This window comes from Alosa pseudoharengus, unplaced genomic scaffold (genome assembly GCF_046254945.1).
Source record: "Alosa pseudoharengus isolate Yale_2024_CS ecotype anadromous, Long Island Sound unplaced genomic scaffold, YU_APseudo_1.1 YU_APseudo_1.1_scf_22, whole genome shotgun sequence".
Classification (NCBI taxonomy): domain Eukaryota; kingdom Metazoa; phylum Chordata; class Actinopteri; order Clupeiformes; family Clupeidae; genus Alosa; species Alosa pseudoharengus.
The window spans coordinates 20,601,463-20,622,003 of NW_027468680.1; the positions used below are offsets into that span (position 1 = coordinate 20,601,463).

At 41.2% G+C, this 20,541-nt stretch overlaps 2 long non-coding RNA genes across 2 annotated transcripts; both read left to right on the top strand.

Moving 5' to 3' along the window:
- The first annotated feature begins 3,161 nt into the window (after positions 1-3,161).
- On the top strand, positions 3,162-5,774 carry LOC143139344 (uncharacterized). Its single transcript, XR_012990384.1, has 4 exons — positions 3,162-3,346; positions 4,154-4,256; positions 4,399-4,522; positions 5,347-5,774. It is a non-coding gene; the product is annotated as an uncharacterized LOC143139344 (long non-coding RNA).
- A 7,581-nt stretch (positions 5,775-13,355) lies between these two features.
- LOC143139345 (uncharacterized) lies at positions 13,356-19,437 on the top strand. The gene is made up of 3 exons (XR_012990385.1): positions 13,356-13,719; positions 15,170-15,446; positions 18,200-19,437. It is a non-coding gene; the product is annotated as an uncharacterized LOC143139345 (long non-coding RNA).
- The last annotated feature ends 1,104 nt before the right edge of the window (positions 19,438-20,541 follow it).

Sequence of the window (20,541 nt, forward strand, 5' to 3'; positions counted from 1 at the left end):
AAGAGAGAAAGTGGGGAAGAGAGGGGGGTTACAGGGGGTGACAGAAGTGAAGGTGTGAGGGACAAAAAGCGCAGCGGCAATCTACATGATATATGGAGAGGGAAGGGGAGAGCCAGAAAGAGAGAGCAACTGTGGCAACTGGTTTGTGTGCCACCGATACAATTTGTACATGTGTTTGTGTGTGTGTGTGTGTGTGTGTGTGTGTGTGTGTGTGTGTGAGAGAGAGAGTGTGTCAGAGTGTGAGTGTGTGTGTGAGGGAGAGAGAGACAGAGAGAGGGAGAACAGATTGAGATGCACAGCAGAGGTGTGAGTGAGGCAGGTGGAGAGGTGTGGAGCCATCTGGAGGGGTGTGTGGGGGCGGCGTCGGCAGTGGCGGCGGTGGCGCCATTCTGGGCTTGTGATGGATGACCCGGTTGGATGAGTAGCGGACTCTAGAGGTGTAGCCAGCACAGGAGGTGGAGTGTGTGTCACCGTAGACATGTGGAGATGGACAGACATGAAGAAAAAAATTAAAAATAAAAATGATGGACTGCTGAAGGGGAGGATAGAATCATCTCCATCAAAGCCACTTAGAGACAGTGATGATGCCATCAAATCATCCCCTCTCCGCCTCCTGTGTGATGGTCTCCGTCAATGGCTTCTCCTCCATTAAGGTGTACAGGCAGTCCCTCTTCTGGCACAGCCACGGGGCTCGCTAGAGATCCAATCAAGGAACTGTGACAGTTTCCCCATCTGACACCCAACTCTATGGGCTCATCAAAACCCCAAATTATGGCTACCGACTGTGAAAATGAACACACACTCACTTGTACACAAACACGCACATACACAACTTGTCAGTGCACGTTTGTGTGTTCTGGTATATACGCTGCTATGCCATAGAGAGAAGGAGAGGTGAGTGATGAGGAGAGTGAGGGAGAAGTACTTCTGTGCTCAGGTTGACTCCAGATGATATATTCTTGCCCTCTCTGTGCCAAAGTGTGCAGCAAATGAGCACTACACTTGTTAGTAACGCTTGACGACCAGAAAAGCATGTGGCTCCCATCCTACAAATGCAGTGTCTGCTGAATGCCAATGAGGATCCATATGGCTCACAGAGTGGGGTTTCCTCTCCACAGACAAACACAGACACACAGACACACACACACACACACACACACACAGTCACACACACACACAAACAAACACACCCACACATACCATACTCTAATAACAGCAATCAGGCCCTCTCTAACTGGGCCCAGAGTGCACTGTTTCAGCCAATCAGAACTAATTGTTGCTTGGCTCAGCCAATCAAAACTAATCATTACCCAGCTTCACGGTCCCCAAGCGCATGCATGAACGAAGGCTTCCACTTTGGACCACTGATTAGCCGATGCTGTGCAGTTCAGTGTGACCAGTTCTTTGACTGTTGCGTTTCAGGTTAATTAACTGTTAGAGCCATTTACACTTCTTATTTAAGTATGTCCTTTTGATAATAATAATGTCAGGGTTCCTTTTTTGGTTTTTTAGCCAATTAACTATTTTTTCTGTTGTGAGTGTACTATTGTATTTGGATTATGAAACTCACTAAAATATTCACGCATACTCATTCTTATGCAGAAGCAAATTAAGTCAATGCAGTGTTTACAACTGGAGATTATTTCAACCAGATGTTGCCCCTTGATGTCTTTGTTATACATTTTTCATATTTACTTTTACAAATCTCATTTGTAAGGCAAAAGAGCCTCTTACGTGGTGTCTTACATTTGCTGATATAGGCTATTTTACCATCTCTGCCAATTGAAAACCATCTGGATGTTGCTGTTTACAAAGTAGAGCAAACCTGCCAGAAATTGTTAAAACTCAGTCTTGTGATGATTACAGTATAAGGTGTATCCAGCTATTATTACCAAAGTACTATAGTCTACCACTGCTTTTCTCAAGATAACCTTCCATACATTGTGATGATAGGCTACTTATCCCCTATATATGTTGAAGATGCATGCTTTCTGTACATACCTTTTTGCATCTATATATTTTTTAAAATAATTATGGCCATCTCAAAAACAATATGATTTATAAAGCATGGCAATGTAAAGCCTTCCACTGGTAAAATTAATATGAAGTGCCTGTAACACATCTAAAAGATTTGTAAGATGTGTATGTTGGGGGTTTGGGGTTCTGTTTTGAATGATGTACACTACTAGCATGAATAATGTTTAGTATGCTGGAAATGCCTCTGGATCAATCATGCATGGTCAATGGAGTTGTGATTCACAGTGCCTGCTCTGCCAATGCATGTTCAGTATGATGCAAAAAGAATGTTTAGTTTGTATAAATATGATGTATTATATCTATATTTTGGTCTATCAGTAAACACTATGCTGCCTGTTGGCAGTCCACTGTCTCCACATTGCTGTCTGTCTCTAGCGTATTTGCTCGTTTGAAGACTTCTCACCTCGTGGAACAACCCAGGAGTGTAATGACAAGGAAGAAGCACATAAATACTACAGTCGCCTGCACTCTAGCGCGTCAGGAGCCGACTTTACGGTAACTCATGCCCCGGGGAATTCATTAAACTCACTGGGTCAGGATTAGGCACGATTAGGAGGATATCATACGGTGTAAGTAGTTGAATGAGCGCGAATCTCTCTCAGTGGAAACCCACTTTGCGATTAAAGTGCGTGAGCAGTCCGCTCCACATATTAATGTCAACATCATCTTGGTCATAGCCTAAGTCTAACTTGTTATTAGTGTCATTTCCATTCAGTTCGAAGTCGAGATTTGAGAGGGGAGAGAATGAATTCCAAGACATATTTAGACTTCGCATGCACGCATGGTAGTGATAATGTTCCATTTAAATCAAGCACAAAGAAGTCGCATCTCGTTTGATATTTAGAGGGAGAGGCGGAGGGAGCGAGGCTCAAGGGGGTGGTGAGAAGGAAACCTTGCAGCATCTCGAGAGAATGCGAGAATAATGGATCCTGATGATGTGGCGTCATCATTGCCTAGTGACTCTCCTAGCAACAGGAAACATCTGTTTCGGCGAGGGCCAATGAGATTGCGGGGGAAATTGTGTTGTTGCTCGTTTCTGAAAAAGAGAATATTTTAAGACCTGAGAGAGTGCGCCTGACTCGCTGTGGGGATTATCAAAACGACCGTACGGAATCTGGGTGAGGAGCCGCGGTCACAGTCCAGAACAGGGACGGCTGATACCTCCACGGCTGAAGTTGCAGCAGTCATACACAGCGGAGCATCTTGGCTATAGCTATATCAGTTCTGGTCGTTACCACTGTCCGATCACACGTGAGAGGACTTGTCATTCCTGTCTACAGGTGGAACACTTTTGAAAGCTATCTGAAAGGTAATTTATCATGCCTATGATATTCATTGACATTTTCTCAAACGTTGCATGGACCAATTTAGCCTTGGACTTAGCCTACAGACTGATACAACTAGGCTACAGCTATATCTTAACCAGCAACGATTTAGAGTTCTTGGGATTTATTCACCCACATGTTGCACTCTGCGCATTTTTGCTCTAGGATAATAATAGTGACCATTTCTATAATGTGTCTTTACTGGTCATAGGCTGTGGACGCAAACGTATGTTGAAAATGAAAGCCATGTCACTTGTCATCCCTGTATGCATTCAGGTGATTCTCATTCACAATTCCAGATTATGTAATTTCTCTCTTCAAGTAGCCTACCAGTGTAGGCTATCGTCGCACTGTAATGACAATATCGCTAGTTTTCCCCTCACTCCTCCAGCCTCATTGGTTTCATCCACCCACTCACTCAATCTCTCATGCACACAAACACTATCTCACCCACGCACCTCTTCTGTGCACGGTGACAAGACGGCGCGTATTTAACCTGTTCATCACTGGTCCACCCCCGAGCGGCTCTTATTTGCAGAGCCCTCTTTCCTCACACGTCGGTAGTCTGGGGTAGGCAGGTGCCTTTGCGAGAGAGGGTTCATATAGTGGCTTTGAAGCAAGGGTATGATCCCAAATTATCCAGACGATTTTCATATTTCAAGTCTAGTGATAGGTATTTTCTGAAAAGGGGCTGAACTGGCCTTAATAACATTATGTAGGCGTAGCAACAACTAGTAGTAGCCTACAGCATGTGAAAGTGTACTCACTTCTCTCTCTTTCTCTCTCTGCAGGAGTGCAAGGGCAATGTGTGAAAGTCCGCTGAGTCAAGCTCAGGAGAACAGGAGATCCATCCGAGGGCTGTGTGTGTGTGCGTGTGCATTTGCCCATCTCGAGGTAATCGCTCATCGTCACCTCTCTGCCCTGTGTGTCACTGGCCTCCACCACTGAGTGGACTCACGGCACACCCCTCCATTAACCCACCCTCTCCCAACCTGAGAATGACACTGTGGTGATCTCCTTTCTCTCTTTCCATCAGACCGCCCCTGTCCATTCCCCCTGAGAGTCAGAAGCTCTTAACGACGTCGAAAGTTGCCTACTTCAAGAGGAAGTATGCGGAGGAGGAGGATATTCATGGCAGCCTACACGGATATTTACAAAAAGTGAGATATGTCTTCCATTATACAAGCGTGCGCGCGTGTGTGTGTGTGTGTGCGTGTGTGCACGCCTTACAGTGCCAGTGAATGCAGAAATGTCACGGTTCTCCAAAATGATTGTCTAATTTCCTAAGCCTCTCACACACAGTGGCTCTTATGAATTACATAATTCCTTGTGGCCTTCTGCGCATCCCATAAATGGCATAATTGTCCCCTATTCACTATTTATATTGGTGCATTGCCCTATTATGTATACTGTGCCCTTGGTCTCCCAAGATGAAGAATGTCTCTATGTCCTTCCTTGTCTTTGTAGCCAGGTGTGTCATGCTCCGTTTCTTTAGTGCTCTCTTTGTCATCCTGACATTGCCAGCCTGCCTCTCTCATCCCATTGTCTTTCCAGCTAAATGTGTGTCTCTGTTACCCAACATCTCTATTCATCCCCTGCTGTGCCAACACTGGCTGAATACTATAACCAAAAATCTCATGATGTTCTATTTCTGCTTATAGCGAGTAAGTCTTTAGTTGCATCTTTTCTGACGCATGTCAGTGTTGAAAATCAACATGTGCATACTATTCACAGTCAGAGGTTGTGTACACTATGTTTTTTATAGGTTAGAATCAGAGGGGGCCCTAGGTTCTAGGTTATGTTCTCCAAATGAAGAGTTGTGGCCTTCACCCTCTCTCCATCTATGTCTAATATTCAGATGTTTCAGATGTTGGTGACGTCTTCTGTTACATGCACTACATGTTCGTTACATGTGCATTTTTTCATGCTCTTTCTCTCTCTCTTTCTCTCTCCCTCTATCTGTCTCTCTATTTCTGTCCTGTAGCACCTGATACTTCGTGAGGAGCGCAGCTGTATCCTGCGCCTCTCCCTGGAGAAGCTGCGTTTCCTGGATGACCCCGAGGCCTACCTGCGTCGCTCCGTCCTCATCAACAACCTGCTGCGGAAGATCCACCATGACGAGAACGAGCAAGAGCCGGAGGAGAAAGAGGATCACGAGGACCAGGAGGAGAGGGACACCCAGAAACTATTCTGTTCTGGCAGGAAGAGACTGAAGGTCCTGGTGACGTCTGAGTGTGACACACAGAACTTTAGCTACGCAGAGGTGCCTCAGTACAGGCTGGTGTCGTACGCCTCGTCCCCGAGTGTGATGTGCCTCTGCGGGCTGGGCGGCTGTCCCGCCCTGGCCTCTAGCCATGGAGCTCCAGTTTTGGTATATGACTTGGACGATCATGGGTGAATGGGATGGTTGAAGATCGTGGCTAAAGGAATAATAATAATTAAAAAAAAAGATTTCAGTCATCTGAGTGCACTGTAGGTGACTGTGTTGTCAGGGTGTTGTGTGCCAGGGCTGGTCGAGGCCAAAATGCTGTATGTTGCTTGTGCTTGGAAGCTGAGAGCCAGCTGTGGAGTATGAACCATGACTACTGTATAGCTGTCTCTGGGGAAGACCCTCCAGAACCTCAACCAGTATCAGGGTCTGCTTTTCATCTCTCTCTCTCTCTCTCTCTCTCTCTCACTCACTCTCACCCACTCTCCATCTATCTTTCTGTCTATCTCTGTGTCTGTTACTTTAGCATATGTGTCTGTCAAAAGAATGACTTAACTGTTGTGGTTTCAAAGCCTTTCTGTATGAGTATGATTTTTTTGCTAATGTGAGCTATGATGCTTGTGTTTTTCAGGGATATGAACTCTAAAGAAGCCATGCACCTTTTTGTAAACATATTACATTATGTATACATAATGTCGAACCAGGGTCTAAAGGAAGCGCTTTATTTTGTCCCAAGATAGTCCCATGTTGTCTTTGAATGTAAAATCAATTACAAGAACGCTGACTAGAACAGAATTATTACAAGTCTTACAAAGTGCAGAATGGACAGTGGTGTTTAGCAGAGGCACCAAGTAGCCTACTGGCATTGTAAAAATGGGCAAGGACACAAATACAAACCTCAGCCCTTCACTCTCTCCTTAGCAGCATTCTACTGCCCCCTATTGTTCAGACCTCTGACAACACATCTTGGATCACATGTAGGACTGTTTATCAGCAGGCTATAAGATCAGACTCACTGTAGTGCAACGTGAGCTACTAGACACATATATCTCAGAGACTTACTTTTAATTATATGTGGCAAATGTTATGTTCTTTGTAAACTGCTCTGAAGCCAGATGTGCAATGGGTTTATCTATTTCTGGGTATATGTGCCAAGTCTAACAACCTGAATGAATACCAATCATGACCTATAATTTGGGACTCTGTGGAGTAGCCAGTACTCTGTAGGCCTACTTAAAATGTTGTGTCCCAATTACATACAAATAGACTTTTCCAACAAAGTGTTTTCAGTTATTATTCAGGGCCTATTTCAGTTTGATTTCGTTTGAATGTTTTTTTTTTTTTAAATAAACACCATGTTTGCCAAATGTCTTCAAAGTAGCAATCGCGATTTGTCTATTTTTAGGTGACATTAAACTGTTCATACCTGAATTGTGTTCTGTGTGTAATTCTGAATTTACCCACAGACTACAGTTGGGCAAAATTACCCAATTCATCGTTGTTTATTAGGACACACGGAAACTTACAGAGATGATTCTAAAAATAATTCGGACAAAACAGTTTATAACCATGCAGTGTCCATAGGCCAGGGTAGAATAAAATCTTTGATACTAGGACAGGCGCCTTTAGCCGATAACTTGCAAACAAGATGCTCCGATACTGGCACCTAGTGTGCAAAAGAATTCTGTAGGCCCACAACGAAAATGGTTCTACTGTAGGCACAAGGCTATTTTCAGCCATTAGTTTATTGTCTCTCTTGCCTCTTGAGTGTAGGAAGGAATGCGGAGTTGCCGACAGCAGCACAACAAAATGTCGATTGGATTTTAAATTACCGGAACAAGACGCCGGGCTACATGGCGTAGTCTTTCATTCAGTGTCCATATCAAGAAAAAGACCATTGCTGCTTGTTTTTAACATGGACTATTTGGTTGAAAACATGTAAAAGTGGTGTTATGATGAGGAAACGCGAAAAGTTGCACAACCTTCTTCAAGCAAGCAAGGTAAGGTCTAATCCTAGTGTAAACCAAAGATTCTAGAGCGTTGTAACGTATTCTGTAAACTATTGGACTGTAGTGCATTAGAGCCTGAGAGCATAATCTGGGCCTGTTTTGCTGAACAAGGCAAGCGCGGCGAAAGTGCACCGCATGTGACATAACGGACCGTCGCGTGACGTCATAAATGACGATAAATAAAGGAAGCACAGGTGGGGAAAACTCATTTATAACTTCACCGCCAACAGGTAGACCCACGCATCTCGGGATCAGCAGCTACAGGCAAATCTAAAAACAAAATGGTCTGTGCAGACTGTGGAATGGGCCAATGCAAACCTCCAACCTGGGCCAAGGTGGGAATGGAGATAATGCCAGGAGACCTCAACAAGGTCTTTTTAGCCAAAGACAGTGCATCTTCTGCAGTCAGTCTGGAGTCAGGATGGGGCACGGAACTCTTCTTCCTGGGACTGGTGTGTGTGATCATCGTGGTCATTTGCCTTTGGATCTCTAAGAGGATGAACAAACAGGTGGGCTACTGTATATTTACCTTAGTCTCTCAATCTTCAACAAAAATAAAAGCATACATTATTCCCCACATATCCCCTGACATTCTGTTTTTTTCCTCAACTGTCCATTAGGATGATGATAAGGCCAACAAAGAAAAGCTGCCGGAGGAAAAGGGACTCCACGAGAAGATCCTGGTGAAGATGGGGGAAGTGGAGGAGCGCATCAGGGCCCTGGAAGAGTTCAAGCAGTGCCTGAACCTGAGGAAGTCCAAAGATGGGGGACTAAAAGGATTCTGATTAATTATCTGACTCATTAAGCCAAATAACAAGGAGATAGGCTGTGCAACATTTTAATTTGTCAATAAAAACTCAAATTGAATTAAATAATTTGTAATGCCTGTTTGTTATCCAATACACAATAAGCCTTGCATTAAATAAATCAGTTTCTAAAATGTGGAGGGATTTTTATTCCTGTTGTCTTGGTGCAATTGAAAAGTACTTCACAACATTTTTCATAAATATGTTTGTTTTTTTAAACGAAAATGCTTATTTTTTTTATTCCATATTTCTCCCATATTGTCTTACAACCTTTTGGCATGTGGCAGTGTCATTTTCAGCCAGAACAAACATATTGGTCAAGAGGCAATCAACATTAATCAATATTTGCCAGGGGTGTATGTAGAATGTGTTTTTCCCCTAAGCTTTGATAGACAAGTATAGTAAGTATAATATACTCTTTTGATCCCGTGAGGGAAATTTGGTCTCTGCATTTATCCCAATCCGTGAATTAGTGAAACACACTCAGCACACACACAGTGAGGTGAAACACACACTAATCCCGGCGCAGTGAGCTGCCTGCAACAACAGCGGCGCTCGGGGAGCAGTGAGGGGTTAGGTGCCTTGCTCAAGGGCACTTCAGCCGTGCCTACTGGTCGGGGTTCGAACCGGCAACTTGGTTACAAGTCCGAAGCGCTAACCAGTAGACCACGGCTGCCCCGCCAAGAAGGCGCCAATACAGTAAGCTGTATTACGTGTTGTGTTATTGGTCATGTGTTACTTGCACATGAGGGTTGTACCTGCTTCTCATATCCAGAGGATGGCAGAGTAATTCTGTAAATCTTCATCGGTACCCACATACAGCTGATACATCCTAGCCTACACATTGGCAAACACAGTGATTTAGATACCAGTACGGTATTGATGCAATACTTAGTGCTAGGCCTGCATGAAAGCACATGTTAACATGGATTGTGTATTACTCATTAGAAATAACACCCTACACCATACCATTAAATAAAATACACTATTGCAATAGTGAACTCAATTGAACTCATGAGTTCATTCATATCCTACAGAGCACAAAAAGACTGTGATTCACCAGGGGAGGAACAGGGGCACTAATAAACTAAACAATAGAGAGAAACTACTGGCAAGTGGACAGAGCCAAAAACAAAGCCACATACGTTGGGGAGAATTAATCTTAACTAACCAAATAGAGAATATAAAGTGGCATAGTCAAACAAATACAGTACTTCATACAAGAAAAGGAACTTGGAATTTCATGAGTAAAGCACCTAAATTGTAATTATTAACTGTAAATGATTGGCTGCTCCAATGGCTGGCTATAAACACAAGGGGGTATGCGTTGGGGGAGTGGGAGTATTCTTGCAGCAGTGGGATGGAGAAGCTGATAAAGACCATCAAAGGCTCGGCTGGGAGGACGGGAGTCACTGAGCCTGGTGTGTCTGGAATGCAGAACAAAGCCTCATAGAGATGCCAGTTCATAGACAGAGAGAAGAATAAACAGCAATCTCATGAAAAGAGAGTGCCTGTAAACCGCAATACTTAGAGAGCAGCATAGCAGGCACTGGAGGTAGCAGGAGTGGGATACTCCCTCACTGTAAATCGTCTCTCTAACAAAGAGGGCTTGTCATGAAAGCAGTGACCTAAGTTTGAAAGCAAAGTTCACACACCAGACATCAGGTGACTGTCCTCAAACTCACCTCTGCACTTTCCATGCACACTTTATGTGCCACCCCACTAAAGAAACACTCAATACATATTTTTTTTTTTAATGAAAGAAAACGAAAAGAATATTTTCACAACATAGCATTTTGTCTGCAATATTGCCAGAAAACACCACTTAAAACTTGGAAACATCCAGGTTGTTGGTGGTGTTTGTGAGATTTTTTTTGCCATCTTTTAGGTAGTTGGCTCACTTGTTTTCGACCAACTGCTATTTTCATAGTTACCGACCTCACTGCTATTTTCATAGTTACCAACAACTAACTACTTATCATATATCCCGTCATGTTAACACACAATGTAGGGATTAGACTCCATGCTCTCTTTCTGTAATCAGCTCTCCTGTAATATTTAACCAATTACATTTAATTTAATTTAACAAATGATTTGTGAACAGTGTTATTTTGTTCCATTTTATTTCAACTCTTGGTTTGATTTTACATTTTGTCCAAATAGAATAAGCCAGTTCCTTGTCCACTGATGTCACAATAGCTCTAAAGATCTCTAGAGAAAGTGATCTCATTCCACTTGGATGTCATTACTGTAAGCTAGGCCCACTTCAAGGCATGCAAATATGATTTATTCTTTGAAGTAAGACTTAATGGACTTTTTGTTTAGAATTATGAGCTTTTCAACATGGTCTTTCGCAGGACCAGCAGCTTCAGTAAAACAGAGGACTGCATTTGTGTCTCTGCTAGACACCATATATCCATACACAACTGCTCTTCTCATGGCATTGCTAACTTTAACTCTCTACAAAGGCTTCAAAAGGACACTGGCGGAGAGATCAATGGTGAGAGCCTTGTGAAATTCATGACCGTTGAGTGAATATGCTTGAGAGAAAAGTATGCAGGTATTGTTCCATTTACTTCAGAGAAGGTACTCTGGACACATTGACTTCTGGTTTCCTCCTCTGTAGAGATGGCTTGTTTTCAGAACTGCCTCAACCCTGACTGACTCAGGCAGGACTATGCTCTGCAGCAGTCCATCCTGGCTGTGCTGACCAGAGTGACTGTGAAGCTGCAGTGCATCGAGCAGACGCTCACCATGAGGGAGGAAGAGAAAAAAGATGTGTCAGGGCTCCCTGAGACACAGAGGAGTCTGAGAGATGAAGGACAAAACCCCTCGTCTGAGCAAAGAGACAGTCTGGCAGAAGAGAGACGGAGAGTTTCTTGAAGTTTTACTTGAACCTTAGTAAATATTGTATGATTAAAATATATGTTTTTTCTCTTGCAATTCCTAAGTGTGTCAAATATATAACTGTAATGTGTAGATGGCCACTCCAGCTCCCCTGGATGATGCTGTTTCCCCCCCAAAGATATTGGTTTACATATGCAGAAGTATTAAATTCAAATTAATTTGATTAGAGGGGGGATTAATTTATCATTCTGCAAATTAATGACTTGTCTGTGATTTATATCTTCATTTATTATCTACGTTCACATAAAACACTATGATTAACTCATCGCTCATGTGGTGCGTATCTAAAGAAATCAGAAGATAAATATGTACACGGTCTTGTATTCAGCAGGTCTTGTATTCTCAGCAGGTCTTCCATAGTTAAGGAGATAAAATCAGAGATAAGAGTCATGCCTATGCCAAAAAAAATATTTCCAGAACTTCCTACCCAACTGTGCTGCTTGTAATCCTAATCAGTTCTTTGATAATTGGTATAATTGATCCCTACTTCTTTGTTTTGTTCAATCGCCATTTAATGGGAACAATTTAAGGATGTCAGTGTTCTTTCTGTTTTGGTGTGAATAGCCTCCGTCTAATGTAATTCTATATTATTGTGCCTATTCGAGCCTCATGTCCAAGAACCACTCTCCAGATGAAAGAAAGAATAAAGCAGACTGTTGAGAGTGGATAAGTGTATGAATGCATGTAACTGTAATTGACCAAGAGGAGGCGCTGTTGCGCCAAATGTATGGAGTCACAGGCTAACACAGATAGGCCTAAGTATAGACCCTTTCAACAAGGTAAACAAAAACAATGCTTGAACATTCTATTTGGGCCCCAATCTACTTCCTCTGCATTAAGATAACATATGGGGTGGGTTGCACCAACAAGGATTAAATTAATCTTGGTTTAGGCCTAATCAAGGTTTTGTAAATCTAGGTTTAAATTTAATTCAAGCTATGTTGCACCACTTAATTTTAAGCATGATTTAACAAATCCACGATTAAAACCTTAACCTGCGATTAAAACCTTGATCGGTGATTATAGTCCGCCATGATGGATCAGTGTACATAAGCGAGCTACAATTTTAGGCTATTCTCTTGAATCATAAGCCTACTTTTGTAAACGGTCTCATAAGTAGCTCGCGAAGCCAAAGATCGCATACATTTTAAATATTTAAAACGTTCTATGGACTAACGTTAACGCCTGTCCTAAGGAAAATGTCGCAGCGAGTACGGAGCTCAAATTTCACAACTCACGAAAAACACTTATTATATCAATTAATGGAACAACACGCAAAAATAATTGAAGACAAACGAACCGATAATTACACTCTGACAAAAAAAGAAGAGGCATGGGTCAAGCTCTGCACAAGTTTCAATGGCTCTGTGGGGATCAAGGACAAGCGTGATGTGAACAACCTAAAAGCCTGCTGGAAAAACCTGAAAGCAAAGGCGAAAAAAGACGCTGCCAAGGAAAGAAGGGACACTTTTCTCACCGGAGGAGGCCCCCCATCTGGAGAAATGGATGTGTTGTCAGCAAAGATAGTCCAGATGATTCCACAGCAAATAACCCCCTTGCCAAATCCCTTTGACGACGATGCCATTGCTGATCAGCCAGTGCTAGCAACATCCAGCTTCGAAGGTGAGTCGCCGAGCTTGTTCACACAACTATGTAACGTTATTATTATCATATAATAATTGTAGGCTAATGCTACCGTTTTAGCAAATGTAGCTGTAGGCATACATAGCTTGCGAAATAACGTTAGCAGCTATGTTTAATGTGTGTGCTTAACGTTAACGATGTAGCCTAATTTAGCCTAACGTTTTGGCTACGCAAATGTAACGTTAGACCTAACTGTAACTTTGACTAGGCTAGGCTAGTTCAGTGCTGCTAACAATGTTTCATCTGTGTCGCCACCTGACGTTACATCTAACAGTAGCCTAGGCTACAGCTAACGTTTTCTTCATTTATTTATTGTGCCGTACCAAACTGTTAAGTTTCAAACGTGTTTGTATTTCAGAACTCAATGATGGAGATACGATGCCTGCCCTCTCTGCTCCTGCCATCATGACACAACAACCCAGTCTCACGTCTGAACGTGTCACTGTCACGTTAATTAATCTATTGGGACGTGTTGTGTAACACGTTTCCTTGTTAAAAAACGTGTTGAGCAGGACGTAATTATCGTGTTACTATCACGTTGTATTTCGCTTTCAACGAGCCAACAGAACCACGTCATCTGTCAAAAAAGCCTGACCTCACAAAATGGCGAGAATGTTATTTGATGCTTTTGACGTGCAGTTTCACACTCTTAAGCCTGCTTTGAGTTGTGGGTTAGAAGGAGCCACCTTCTAGCTAGCAGTTTTAGAAGGCTGAACCCCAGAATCCAGAAACAAGAACCGAGCAGGGACGGAGAAAAAAGAAGAATCCAAATGGGAAATGAGGTGAGCCTTGCTACTGCCGCTAGCATGATCATTTTGCTAGCAATTGAGCAAAACATTTTAAAGTTGATTTAACATGAAATAGTAGCCTATGCATGGGCAATACTGTGAATTCAGAGTAGGCTTGCACAATTTATAATTTAGCTAACGTGCATGATGTAATGTTACATTAATCTGTAAAACAGCTGTTGTCTGTGTAAATTAACATTGTAGCCTAATATTGTTAGTGTGGGCTACAGCTAACAGCTGGGAGGTAGCCTATCAGCCAGGCATGTATAATCGATAATCATGATGAACGTGAATAGATTTCGTTGCGAAAACGCGCATTGTTTTAGGCCACATATCAGGTATAAAACAATTGTATTCTGATACAGCAGTTCTCCAGATGTTAGATATTCACTTATATTATAATATAATATTGTATTTCTTTAACCTGATTAAGAGAGGGGTTTAATTCAATAGAGAATTGCAATGTGTGTAGCCCATAATATTAGATATTAGATTAGGCTAGATTTAGATTAGATTCAACTTTATTGTAATTTAAAAGAGTAGTACAGGTACAGAGCCAATGAAATGCAGTTGACATCCAACTAGAAGTGCAGTTAGATAAATAGGCAAGTTTTCCAGATGACATGTGTACAGTGACAGAAATAGCCTATACAGTGAATATGGAATGTGTGTCTAGACTATAACAAAACAAATTGATAATAATACATAATAATGATAATAATAGCAGTAATTACAGTAGGCCACTGGCATTGTTGTTGGTGACGTGTCTGTTTCCTATTGTTCCATGCCACTCTCCTACTGTCTCAATATCTTAGCAATATCTTAGTTCAATTCAATGTCTTATAATGGTAAAAGATGTGGACAAATACATGATATGATATACAAATAAATCGTTGTTCACGACATGTTATGGTTAAATTATCGGAATGAGTGCGATGGTGATGCAATCCTGCTTTTCAATTAGTTGAGATGGTGTTTGACATTAAATTATAAGCAGGTCAGTTTCACATAATAAGCTATTTGTTTCTTTGGGTCTGGGCTGGTTATAGGCTTCTACAGTTTTTCTGAAAAACAAAGCAGTACAACAACATTTCTATCTCCAAAATAATGCATTGTACGCATGTGTGTACTACGTAGTGCATGCAGCTTTTAATGTCCAAAGTAGCCTATACTGCATAAAAACTACAAATACTCCTCCAAAACTACAGTGTTGACACTTGAAGTTGTGGAGTTATATTTTAGTAGCCTATTCTATAATAGAATAAATACCCACATCAGTTTTACCCTTGTCTCACCTGTATACAACATATGTCTATGAATTGTAGTAGTGATCAAATGAAAAAGGAAAGAAAGGTGTCCTGATGTGTTGTTTAGGGATGGTCCTGCAATGTTTTCTCGACATATCTTTATGTCTTTTTTCTCCCCTCTACTTATGTTTTCACAGATCCTTGCTCCTGATATCCTGATGTATGGGTTGCACTTCATTATATGACTCCAACAGAACACTCACAGAAAGGAGAGTGGTGTCAAACTACAAGACAGCCAGCATGTAAGCAAGGCCTTGTTTGTCCTTGTTTGGCTACTCATTTGTCTACTTCCTGAAGAGGCTGAAGCATGATGGCCTTGACACCTCAGTCCTTGCTTCCATTAACAGCTGTGTTATGAAGTGCATCCTCACATCATGGTCTACTGCAGCGGTGGATACAAAGGACAATTGGCAGGTATTTTACGTCACTTTTGCATTACTTTTACTGTGATTTTGCTAAATATAGGCCCATATTGTAGATGGAGAAACGCATTGTTCAGCGGATACATCTTGGGCTATACTATTAAGGGACAGCTGAATTGACCACCTAAACCATATATTTTCTGAAAGCCTATAGCCTCTAGATGTCAATTAATATACATTAAGACATGCCCCACCTTCCTACTGATTTTGGTGCATCATAAGGCGTACATAGGCCCATATTGTAGATCGAGAAACGCCTTGTACAGCGGATACATCTTGGGCTATACTATTAAGGGACAGCTGAATTGACCACCTAAACCATATATTTTCTGAAAACCTATAGCCTCTAGATGTCAATTAATATACATTAAGACATGCCCCACCTTCCCACTGACTTTGGTGCATCATAAGGCGTACATAGGCCCATATTGTAGATCGAGAAACGCGTTGTACAGCGGATACATCTTGGGCTATACTATTAAGGGACAGCTGAATTGACCACCTAAACCATATATTTTCTGAAAGCCTATAGCCTCTAGATGTCAACTAATGTACATTAAGACATGCCCCACCTTCCTACTGACTTTGGTGCATCATAAGGCGTACATAGGCCCATATTGTAGATCGAGAAACGCCTTGTACAGCGGATACATCTTGGGCTATACTATTAAGGGACAGCTGAATTGACCACCTAAACCATATAGTTTCTTAAAGCCTATAGCCTCTAGATGTCAATTAATATACATTAAGACATGCCCCACCTTCCTACTGACTTTGGTGCATCATAAGGCGTACATAGGCCCATATTGTAGATGGAGAAACGCATTGTACAGCGTATACATCTTGGGCTATACTATTAAGGGACAGCTGAATTGACCACCTAAACCATATATTTTCTGAAAGCCTATAGCCTCTAGATGTCAATTAATATACATTAAGACATGCCCCACCTTCCTACTGATTTTGGTGCATCATAAGGCGTACATAGGCCCATATTGTAGATCGAGAAACGCCTTGTACAGCGGATACATCTTGGGCTATACTATTAAGGGACAGCTGAATTGACCACCTAAACCATATATTTTCTGAAAACCTATAGCCTCTAGATGTCAATTAATATACATTAAGACATGCCCCACCTTCCCACTGACTTTGGTGCATCATAAGGCGTACATAGGCCCATATTGTAGATCGAGAAACGCGTTGTACAGCGGATACATCTTGGGCTATACTATTAAGGGACAGCTGAATTGACCACCTAAACCATATATTTTCTGAAAGCCTATAGCCTCTAGATGTCAACTAATGTACATTAAGACATGCCCCACCTTCCTACTGACTTTGGTGCATCATAAGGCGTACATAGGCCCATATTGTAGATCGAGAAACGCCTTGTACAGCGGATACATCTTGGGCTATACTATTAAGGGACAGCTGAATTGACCACCTAAACCATATAGTTTCTTAAAGCCTATAGCCTCTAGATGTCAATTAATATACATTAAGACATGCCCCACCTTCCTACTGACTTTGGTGCATCATAAGGCGTACATAGGCCCATATTGTAGATGGAGAAACGCATTGTACAGCGTATACATCTTGGGCTATACTATTAAGGGACAGCTGAATTGACCACCTAAACCATATATTTTCTGAAAGCCTATAGCCTCTAGATGTCAATTAATATACATTAAGACATGCCCCACCTTCCTACTGACTTTGGTGCATCATAAGGCGTACATAGGCCCATATTGTAGATCGAGAAACGCATTGTACAGCGGATACATCTTGGGCTATACTATTAAGGGACAGCTGAATTGACCACCTAAACCATATATTTTCTGAAAGCCTATAGCCTCTATATGTCAATTAATATACATTAAGACATGCCCCACCTTCCTACTGATTTTGGTGCATCATAAGGCGTACATAGGCCCATATTGTAGATCGAGAAACGCCTTGTACAGCGGATACATCTTGGGCTATACTATTAAGGGACAGCTGAATTGACCACCTTAACCATATATTTTCTGAAAGCTTATAGCCTCTAGATGTCAATTAATATACATTAAGACATGTCCCACCTTCCTACTTACTTTGGTGCATCATAAGGCGTTTGCAGGAAGGTGGACCATGTGCTAATGTATGTTAACTCACATGTATAAGTGACAAGCTTTAAGAAAATATATGGTTTGCATGGCTGAAACTGCTTTGCCTTTATGTTGGAGCTCAAAACCATCATATCATCAAAAATCATATGCCCCATTAATTCACCAATATAGAAAATAGTGCCATGTATACATTTATGTCCTCCAAAGTTTGCAGGAAGGTGGGCCATGTGCTAGTGTATTAAGGGACAGCTGAATTGACCACCTAAACCACATATTTTGTGAAAACCCATAGCCTCTAGATGTCAATTAATATTAATTAAGACATTTCCCACCTTCCTACTTACTCTGGCATATCATAAAGCATACATAGGCCCATATTGAGGATCGAGAAACAAATTGTTCAGTTGATACAATTTGGCGTACACTATTAAGGGACAGCTGATTCAACCACCTAAACCATACTAGGACTTGGTCCACCCTCCTTAAATACTTTGGCGCACTATATTAAAGGCATAGACCTGCATTTTATTAGTGGACTTTATAGTCATCAGTATGTTTGAACATGTCAAGAGAAACACTGAGATTGTAGTTTCTTTCTTTGTACACTTGTTTTATCTCTATTTCTAATTTCCAGGTTGTCAGCTGTTATCAGGCTCATCACCAAAGCAAAAAGACATGCCAGGAAGGAGCAAGGCACAGGCCAGGAAGGAGCAAGGCAAAGCCCGGGGATTATTATTATTATTATTATTATTATTATTATTACAGGTCTCTCTGCACCCGAACCAGCAGGTTCAGAGGAAGCTTCTTTTCTGTTGCTGTCACCCGACTGGACTGTAGCTCTGTATCCCGGTGACAACCAATCAACTAAGCCCCCAAATACCCTATTCCACCCATAGTGTTATTTATTTACAAATGCACATACTGTAATTACAATTATACATAACCATATTCTACTGCTCTTCATGCTATCCATCCTGAACACTTCTTACTACTCTTATAATGTTACTGTTTCTGCACTACAATGGTACTGTTACCACACTGCACATATCTGTCTATATGGTTCATACTGAATATCCATATTTATTCTGTTTTTCTCATATGTTCTGTTAATACACTGCCCATATTTATATCTAATTTATATTACTCTAAACCACCTTCTGTAAACCAACTGCATATTACTGTCTACACGACACTATACAGTATTTCTTGTCCTGCCTATGCACCATCTGTCTATACTTTGTATATCACATTGCACTTTTGCTTTGTACAGGGTTCCCACGGGTCATAGCATTTCTGGAATATCATGGAATTTTAGAAAGTCTATTCCAGACATGGAAAGTCAGGGAATTTTTATCATTTTGGGGGCAAAGTCATGGAATATCAGGGAATTTTGTCGTAGTAGTTTATGATGTACTAGCCAAAATGCATATTTCCACACAGTATGTATATCTGGTTATTAGCTTTACAGCTTGCTTGAGTAGCCCAACTGTGTTAATTCAATGCCTATTTATTCATCTCCCGCTCTAAAAAAGTAAAAGACTCTTGATGCGGCTGCTCTGAAATCATTGGTCGGTATATTGTAAGTCATGGAAATTCAGGTGTTTTGTCAGGGAAAAGTTATAGAATTTTACATTTGACTTACAGTTGGAACCCTGTTTGTACTTTTACTCTGCACAATGACAATAAAGGTGAATCTGATCAAATGTAAATTATTATTTAGTGCCTGTAGTGCTGCTTTGTATTAGCATACCTTTGCTGTTTGTTTTATGTGTATTGGACAACCCCCTGTTTAAAGCAATCACAAACTTACAGATTTTGATTGATCTTGATACACAGATGTGTGTTGTGCTGAAATAAACCCAATTTCACTTATCTTAGGTGCTGTGGGACTTTTGATGCACAAGAAATCTTAAGAAATGGCCGTTCAGAGAGCATTGTTTTGACAGATGTTGACCAACAAAGTTCTTAAATCATACACAAACCATTAAAACATCCATATTTTGATTGAATATGATGCACAGAGGTGTGTTGTGCTGAAATAAACCCAATTTCACCTATCTTAGGTGCGGTGTGAATTTTGATGCACAAGAAATCTTCAGAAATGGCCGTTCAGAGAGCATTTTTTGACAGATGTTGACCAACAAAAGTTCTTAAATCATACACAAACCATTAAAACATCCATATTTTGATTGAATATGATACACAGAGGTGTGCTGTGCTGAAATAAACCCAATTTCACTTATCTTAGGTGCTGTGGGACTTTTGATGCACAATAAATCTTAAGAAATGGCTGTTCAGAGAGCATTGTTTTGACCAACAAAAGTTCTTAAATCATACACAAACCATTAAAACATCCATATTTTTATTGAATATGATACACAGAGGTGTGCTGTGCTGAAATAAACCCAATTTCACTTATCTTAGGTGCTGTGGGACTTTTGATGCACAAGAAATCTTAAGAAATGGCTATTCAGAGAGCATTGTTTTGACCAACAAAAGTTCTTAAATCATACACAAACCATTAAAACATCCATATTTTGATTGAATATGATACACAGAGGTGTGTTGTGCTGAAATAAACCCAATTTCACTTATCTTAGGTGCTGTGGGACTTTTGATGCACAAGAAATCTTCAGAAATAACCGTTTAGAGAGCATATTTGACAGATATTGACCAACAAAAGTTCTTAAATCATAAACAAACCATCAAAACATCCATATTTTGATTGAATATGATACACAGAGGTGTGTTGTGCTGAAATAAACCCAATTTCACTGATCTTACCTGCCATGGCAAGTTTGATGCACCGGACATACTCAGAAACTACAATTGAGACACCCATATGGCCAGACAGGCCTAGGTAAGTGTCACACCCATTATTTCATGAAATGTCAACATGTGGCACATATTTTGATACAGGGAATGATAACAAACGTGTTTGTCAAATTTGAGACCTCTAGCTGCTTGTATGTTGTC